This window comes from Macrobrachium nipponense, chromosome 13 (genome assembly GCF_015104395.2).
Source record: "Macrobrachium nipponense isolate FS-2020 chromosome 13, ASM1510439v2, whole genome shotgun sequence".
NCBI lineage: Eukaryota > Metazoa > Arthropoda > Malacostraca > Decapoda > Palaemonidae > Macrobrachium > Macrobrachium nipponense.
In genome coordinates this window covers 82,791,882-82,801,271 of record NC_087206.1, presented here as the reverse complement: position 1 = coordinate 82,801,271, position 9,390 = coordinate 82,791,882, and the positions used below count along the sequence as shown (strand labels likewise).

Here is a 9,390-nt window from a genome sequence, read left to right as displayed (position 1 = left end):
CACTTGACATAACAATTTAACTACCGGCTTAGGTAGTTACCTTTCAATTCTTAAGCATTTCACAACAATGTTAATACCCGAGTTTGTCTAACATATTTTTGTAACATTAGACTTTCATTAAATTCAACATAAGGCACCTACTCTAACTTTTAAAGAATCAACTACAATGTGAATATTGCAATTTGTCTATATAGCTTTGTAATATTAAATTTTTGATTAAATTTAACTTAGGAATTTTTAAGATTTCAAGACGAGTGCCTAACTTAAGTGTCTTTCAATTTTTAAATTTCAATTACAATGAATACTGCAATTTGTCTAGCATAGTTTTTGTAATATCAAACCAACATTTTATTAAGTACAACTGGAATTTCCTTATTCACCTTAAACTTATTCGGCACTTATTAACTTAAGCACCCAATCTATTGATTTAAAATCTTCAACTACAATGTGAATACTGCAGCCTGTCTAATATATGTTGTAATAGAAAACGAATTTATTAAATTAAACTTGGCACTCAAGTCTTTCGATCTTGCCTTATGATTTAAAAAATTCAACTGCAATGTGACTACTGCAATTTGTCTAGTATAGGTTTTGGACTATCAAACAAATTTTTATAAAGTTAAACTGTTATCTGATGATCCACCGTCAGCTTATTCCGTACAAATTACCGCGTTGTATTATTGTGAATACTATTCAGTACCTCTCATGTTATAAGACTTTATATCATTAGTTTCTAATCTCGTGGTTGGGTAAAGGTGCTTTAAAGTCAATTAAGGTATACTTGACTAAAACCACTTATGGATATGCTCTGATCAAAATTCATTCTAAAGACTTTGCCGAAGTGTATGTACTGATTTTTTTAAAAGCAGAAAATGCTCAATTACTCTTTAGTTTAAAATATTGCTGGCTACAATCCCAAAAATTTTTGCCGAAGGTTATGTATAGATAATTTTTCTCTTTTACCTAGAAACAAGTTCAATTGCAGTCTTTGATTTAAATTATTGCCGACTATAATCCTTGAAATATTTTAGAATCTTGAAAAAAAAATTCTTTGTTCACTCCTTCCTTATTTATAATAGTCCACGCATTGGTCTCCACTTTCAGTAACCTCCTGGACCACCTCCTTGAACGGTACACTAAAGATACATCTCCTTAAATGGTACACTTGCATATCACTATGTTGGCCACCTTTTTATAACCTCTGAACCACCCATATACATCTCCTTAAATGGTACACTTGCATATCACTATGTTGGCAACCTTTTTATAAACTCTGAACCACCCATATACATCTCCTTAAATGGTACACTTGCAAATCACTATGTTGGCAAACTTTTTATAAACTCTGAACCACCCATATACATCTCCTTAAATGGTACACTTGCAAATCACTGTTGGCAACCTTTTTATGACGTCTGAACCACCCATTTAAATGGTACACTTAAGAAGCCAATTTAATTTAATCCAATTTAATAAGTAAGGCACACTACAAACCTAATAAAACAAAGAGGAAGGGAGAGTGAATGTTTAAGAATTAATTTTAATACCTAGCATTAAACACAAAAATATATCTATGTCTCTTTTTAAGGTTAAATCTCTTTTAATATATAGTTCAGTATCAAGTTTTCGGAGTCTGGGTCCTCTTGCCGAAGTGAAGGCCCGGCCCTCTTCCTAGATTAGGAAATGTGTGGATTTCAGGATGCGTTGTCTTTTAGGAACCCAGCTAGGTAAACGTCCAGGACTCTAGCAATCCAAAATTAAGCCTGAAATGAAAAATTTAAGAAGCTGCTGAAAGGTGTCCCGTACATAATGGTATAACGAGCTATGAAATTTAATAGTTTTAACTATCTACTTAACTTTTCTTTAGTAAAACTTTTATATCTACTTAACTATTCTTAAGTAAACTGTAAAGTACATAGTTTAAAGCATCCTATAGTTTTAAAGTATAAACATAGATGTAAGTACATAATTTTAACTATCTGCTTGACTATTCTTAAGTAAACTTTGAAAAGTATCAACTCACGTATCAGTACTTAAAGTATTTACGATTTAAGTTAAAAAAGAAAAAAAAAGAAGAAGAAGAAAAAGATAAAGTAAGAGACATTGCAACAAGCTCATCGAACTTTAAGAATATCACTCGAAGATCACAAATCCAAAATAAAGATATTAAAAGTTAAGATTTTAGGTTTATTTACTTTTAAAAAAAGTCACTGATATTACATCTAGTTCATCGAGCTTGAACTTTTACTCTAAGATCACAAATCCTAGAAGATCACAAATCCTAAAATTTCTTAACTCTTTCATATCAGCTTAGTTTTGAGCACTGTGTCCCCAGATATCCGAGGTATCTGGGAGCGCTCGACAGTGCGAAAAAATAATTATATCGAAAATTCAGCGAAAATATAAATTTTATGCCAACAGCGTTCAGTTTCTGTCCTTTTTTTTTTTTTTCTAAATGTTAGTATTTATGGTGGAATAGTCAGAATAAGAGTCCCAGCCGCCCTCTAAATACGAAAAAATGCGAGTTATTTAACAAAAAACAAAAAATTCTTTACTTATTTTTATATTTTAGTTCGTAACCCAAACACTATGAAAGTCAGGCGAATGAATTATTTTTAATGAGAAAGCCAATAAAATTCTCTAAACATCGACATATAAATCAATGGAAAACAAATAAGTCCAGCCGGTGAAAAAATTGATAGAAAAGAGGGTAAGAAACAGAGCGCAGTACAGGGATTTGAGCATGCGCAGTACAGAAACTACTTTGCTGGCATATTGATACCAGAGATACACGGTCCAAGGTATGATCTAGCCTATGGAAATTGGTTAAAAAGGATTGAAATCCCCTCTCCTGAAATACGGTGAATTATACCGTATGCCGGAAAGGGCATCCTCCCCAACAACAGGGGCCCCGCCCCTGGTGGGGGGAGGATTAGCTTGCAGAATTTAGTAAAATTTTCAGTAGTTCATGAAACTTACCATTTACTTTGTTATACATTACCGAAATCCATTGGGCAGTTGCGAAGTCACATCAGCTGCGTCCAAATTTCTATAGAATCTGTAAGGAGAAAACAATACATTAAAACTTATTTAAAATATAAACTACCAAATTTCCCTCGATACGAAAAACGATTGCCTGTATATAGCTGTAAGAAAACTATACAGGGTGTCCATAAAATCCCAGTACCATTACAAGTATTTATTGCTTGTAATGGTACTAGAACTTTATGTACACCCTGTATATTAGACTATATATATTGAACAATTATCATCCACACTGTGACGTTAGCAAACTGAATGACAGACATATAAGTTTTCAATCAAATTACTAATTGCATTAAAATGTATTAGACACAAATATCCCACAAAGTGATAAAATACAACTACGACAATATCTTACCCTGAACAGAAAGCGAAATCTATCAAACTACCGACGAGATAACCAGGATAAGACGACATAACCATTAGTTCCATAGACACGGCGCTCAACGAACTCTCCTCAATTCTGTCATTGATGACGTCAACCGAGATTTGTTATCCAAGGACTCTAGACACCTCGAGCATTAATTGGCTTCCGTTTTCTACACTTCAAGGTAGGACTTCGGAATGATTGGAAATCCGTTTTCTCTCCTGAATATTTTTTAGCTCGAGCAAAATTGAAAGCTGTTTTTATATTTCTGTCGCTAAGGGAATGTTTTTTTTTTTTTTTTTTAATTATGTTGTCGTTAAACAAAGCTTGTTTTTGTTTTATCAAGTTATCGTTATATGCGTATTATATTATACATGTATATTATATATATAGATATATACTGTACGTATGTTTGTGTGTACATATATATTTACACAAACCCACAAACACGCATATATGCACCTGTTTTAGGTCATTTGTGCTTTCTTTACTGGAATACTCTTCCCCGGTGTGGATGTCTGCTTCTGCCAGAGAATTATGTCATTCAGATGGAGTGGTTCTGGTAGGCTTCGGTCTCCTAATGGTAGTAGCAATGACTTGGACCATCGACGGATTGTCTTTCTCTTTCGTTTTTATTTTTTCATAAGTTGTATATTAATCGACATATTGCACAATCACAGTTGATATCTGATCCTCTTAACCTCCCGAGAGTAACCAGATTCGCTGAACAACAGCACCAATATGGAATAAATGTGCTTCAGCTTTGTCAAACTTCTCCAAAATTCCAGAGGCCCTTTATTCCTCACACCGTTGGACTGGAACAGCCTTCCAGAGGATGTCGTGCAACTGGAACTTCAGAATTTCAAGTCAAGATGCATTGCATTACTATCCAAATAATATTCTCTTTGTATTCTAAAATACATTTTTATCTGTCTATTAATTAATTAATTCTTTCTGTATTTCCTTTTGCCTCCTCTGCCTTCTTCCTAATGAACACGACTCTTTGAAAGTTTGAATATCAAGTCTATGGCTCCTTGTTCCATATGAATAGGATTCATATCCTGAATATATATATATATATATATGATATATATATATATATATATATATCATATATATATATATATATATATATTGACTGGTGAAAATGTTCTGTTACAGCAGTACTTCATTTAATAAAAGGAGCCCATAAAAACTCCAAAACATAGAAAGTAAGTGCTATATTTCAGAGACTGCTGTCTCTTTCTTCAGGTAATAGATATATATATATATATATATATATATATATATATATATATATATATATGAGTCAATAGAAAGGTTTGCTGAAATTTCTCATAAAGTGACTCTTGGCAACCCACCAATTCAATTTAGCTGAGCAACATCTACTGATTCCAAAACTGGATATCTAGAATCAAGAAACAGCAAATTTTTTTTTTTTTTTTTGCGGTTTCTCAGATCCAAATCATCTGTGACATTGGTTATTGTAGTATTGAATATGTGCTAATCAGATCCATAATTTGTACTTTATTTTTTTTTTATGAAAAATAAATAGCTGACGTGTCTGTTACTGTTAAGTGATAACTATTGTATATTTTATGACCGATACCCACAGTGTATTTTCAATCGTTTCTTATGATGTATATATATATATATATATATATAATATATATGAATAATATCACATCGAACCGTGATCCAATATATCAATTCAAGCTACAATGTCCTTTAATATCTAAATTCACTTTACCTCCCAAATGATATATTTTCATATATCTACCGAAGGGGAATTTTTTTTAATTGATAATAATTTCGTCCCCCATGGGATCGAAACCACCGTCCAAGTGGACGGGGAACGAAAATAAGGACAGTCAGTGACGCTATCCAATCAGCCAACAGAGACGCTATAAGTTCATATCGATTCGCCTTACAAATCACCCTCGACCTGGGTGCTTTCGTAATTAGAATCGATATGAAACCCCGTCTACCATGTTGGCCAATTCGAGCGTTTGACAGCACGTAGCCTTTGTTATGAATAATTATCACATCGAACCGTGATCCATATATCAATTCAAGCTACAATGTCCTTTAATATCTAAATTCACTTTACCTCCCAAATGAGTATATTTTTCATATATGTACCGAAGGGAATTTTTTAATTGATAATAATTTCGTCCCCCCATGGGATCGAACCACCGTCCAAGTGGTACGGGGACGAAATTAGGACAGTCAGTGACGCTATCCAATCAGCCAACAGAGACGCTATAAGTTCATATCGATTCTGACCTTACAAATCACCCTCGACCTGGGTGCTTTCGTAATTAGAATCGATATGAAACCCCGTCTACCATGTTGGCCAATTCGAGCGTTTGACAGCACGTAGCCTTTTGTTATGAATAATTATCACATCGAACCGTGATCCATTTATATATCAATTCAAGCTACAATGTCCTTTAATATCTAAATTCACTTTACCTCCCAAATGATATATTTTCATATATGTACCGAAGGGGAATTTTTTAATTGATAATAATTTCGTCCCCCCATCCCCCTGGGATCGAACCACCGTCCAAGTGGACGGGGACGAAATCAGGACAGTCAGTGACGCTATCCAATCAGCCAACAGAGAACGCTATAAGTTTCATATCGATTCTGACCTTCACAAATCACCCTCGACCTGGTGTCTTTCGTAATTAGAATCGATATGAAACCCCGTCTACCATGTTGGCCAATTCGAGCGTTTGACAGCACGTAGCCTTTTGTTATGAATAATTATCATCATCGACCGTGATCCATTTATATATCAATTCAAGCTACAATGTTCCTTTCCAATATCTAAATTCACTTTACCTCCCAAATGAATTATATATTTTTTCATATATGTACCGAAGGGGAATTTTTTATTGATATAATTTCGTCCCCCCATGGGATCGAACCACCGTCCAGTGGACGGGGACGAAATCAGGACAAGTCTTAGTGACGCTATCCAATCAGCCAACAGAGACGCTTAATAAGTTCATATCGATTCTGACCTTACAAATCACCCTCGACCTGGGTGCTTTCCGTAATTAGAATCGATATGCCAAACCCCGTCTACCATGTTGGCCAATTCGAGCGTTTGACAGCACGTAGCCTTTTTGTTTATGAATAATTATTCACACTCGAACCGTGATCCATTTTATATATCAATTCAAGCTACAATGTCCTTTAATATCTAAATTCACTTTACCTCTCCCCAAATGAATATATTTTTCATATATGTACCGAAGGGGAATTTTTTTAATTGATAATAATTTCGTCCCCCCTATGGGATCGAACCACCGTCCAAGTGGACGGGGACGAAATCAGGACAGTCAGTGACGCTATCCAATCAGCCAACAAGAGACGCTATAGTTCATATCGATTCTGACCTTACAAATCACCCCTCGACCTGGGTGTTTCTTTCGTAATTAGAATCGATATGAAACCCCGTCTACCTATGTTTGGCCAATTCGAGCGTTTGACAGCACGTAGCCTTTTGTTATGAATATTATCACATCGAACCGTGATCCATTTATTATACAATTCAAGCTACAATGTCCTTTCATATCTAAATTCACTTTACCTCCCAAATGATAGATTTTTTCATATATGTACCGAAGGGGAATTTTTTAATTGATAATAATTTTCGTCCCCCATGGGATCGAACCTACCGTCCAAGTGGACGGGGACGAAATCCAGACAGTCAGTGACGCTTATCCAATCAGCCAACAGAGACGCTATAAGTTCATATCGATTCTGACCTTACAAATCACCCCCTCGACCCTGGGTGCTTTCGTAATTAAGAATCGATATGAAACCCCGTCTACCATGTTGGCCAATTCGAGCGTTTGACAGCACGTAGCCTTTTGTTATGAATAATTATCACATCGAAGAACCGTGATCCATTTATATATCAATTCAAGCTACAATGCCTTTAATATCTAAATTCACTTTACCTCCCAAATGATATATTTTCATATATGTACCGAAGGGGAATTTAATTAAATTGATAATAAGTTTCGTCGTCGAACTGGGATCGAACCACCGTCCAAGGTGGACGGGACGAAATGGCAGGACAGTCAGTGACGCTATCCATCAGCCAACAGAGACGCTATAAGTTTCATATCGATTCTGACCTTACAAATCACCCTCGACCTGGGTGCTTTCGTATTAGACAATCGATATGAAACCCCGTCTACCAGTGTTGGCCAATTCGAGCGTTTGACAGCACCGTAGCCTTTTTGTTATGAATATATCACATCGAACCGTGAATCCATTTATATATCAATTCAAGCGACAATGTCCTTTAATTTAATCTAAATTCACTTTACCTCCCAAATGAATATATTTTCATATATGTACCGCAATGGGGAATTTTTTAATTGATAATAACTTTCGTCCCCCCATGGATCTGAACCACCGTCCAAGTGGACGGGGACGAAATCAGGACAGTCAGTGACGCTATCCAATCAGCCAACAGAGACGCTATAAGTTCATATCGATTCTGACCTTACAAATCACCCTCGACCGGGTGCTTTCGTAATTAGATCGATATGAAAACCCCGTCTACCATGTTGGCCATTCGAGCGTTTGACAGCACGTAGCCTTTTGTTATGAATAATTATCACATCGAACCGTGATCCATTTATATATCAATTCAAGCTACAATGTCCTTTAATATCTAAATTCACTTTACCTCCCAAATGATATATTTTTCATATATGTACCGAAGGGGAATTTTTTAATTGATAATAATTTCGTCCCCCCATGGGAATCGAATTGCCAACATGGTAGACTGGGTTTCATATCGATTCTAATTACGAAAGCACCCAGGTCGAGGGGTGATTTGTAAGGTCAGAATCGATATGAACTTATAGCGTCTCTGTTGGCTGATTGGATAGCGTCACTGACTGTCCTGCCTTTTACGTCCCCGTCCACTTGGACGGTGGTTCGATCCCATGGGGGGGCGGGGGACGAAATTATTATCAATTAAAAATTCCCCTTCGGTACATATATGAAATATATCATTTGGGAGGTAAAGTGAATTTAGATATTAACCGGACATTGTAGCTTGAATTGATATATCAAATGGATCACGGTTCGATGTGATAATTATTCATAACAAAAGGCTACGTGCTGTCAAACGCTTGAATTGGCCAACATGGTAGACGGGGGTTTCATATCGAATTCTAATTACGAAAAGCACCCAGGTCGAGGTGATTTGTAAGGTCAGAATCGATATGAACTTATAGCGTCTCTGTTGGCTGATTGGATAGCGTCACTGACTGTCCTGATTTCGTCCCCGTCCACTTGGACGGTGGGTTCGATCCCATGGGGGGGACGAAATTATTATCAATTAACAAAAAATTCCCCTTCGGTACATATATGAAAATATATCATTTGGGGGTAGGTAAAGAATTTACGATATTAAAGACATTGTATCTTGAATTGTATATAAATGGATCACGGTTCGATGTGAATAATTATTCATAACAAAAGGGCTACGTGCTGTCAAACGCTCGAATTGGCCAACATGGTAGAACGGGGTTTTCCGGGGTTTCATATCGATTCTAATTACGAAAGCACCCAGGTCGAGGGTGATTTGTAAGGTCAGAATCGATATGAACTTATAGGCGGTCTCTGTTGGCTGATTGGATAGCGTCACTGACTGTCCTGATTTCGTCCCTCGTCCACTTGGACGTGGTTCGATCCCATGGGGGGACGAAATTATTATCATTAAAAAAATTCCCCTTCGGTACATATATGAAAAACATATCATTTGGGAGGTAAAGTGAATTTAGATATTAAAGGACATTGTAGCTTGAATTGATATATAAATGGATCACGGTTCGATGTGATAAATTATTCATAACAAAAAAAAGGCTACGTGCTGTCAAACGCTCGAATTGGCCAACATGGTAGACGGGGTTTCAATATCGATTCTAATTACGAAAGCACCC

The 9,390-nt window shown here is 36.0% G+C and overlaps 1 long non-coding RNA gene across 1 annotated transcript; it reads right to left on the bottom strand.

Annotated features, from left to right (window-relative positions):
- Positions 1 to 1,526: 1,526 nt before the first annotated feature.
- Positions 1,527 to 3,491, bottom strand: LOC135225506 (uncharacterized). The gene is made up of 3 exons (XR_010317017.1): positions 3,401 to 3,491; positions 2,980 to 3,058; positions 1,527 to 1,763 (listed from the first exon to the last, which is right to left on the bottom strand). It is a non-coding gene; the product is annotated as an uncharacterized LOC135225506 (long non-coding RNA).
- Between the last annotated feature and the right edge of the window lie 5,899 nt (positions 3,492 to 9,390).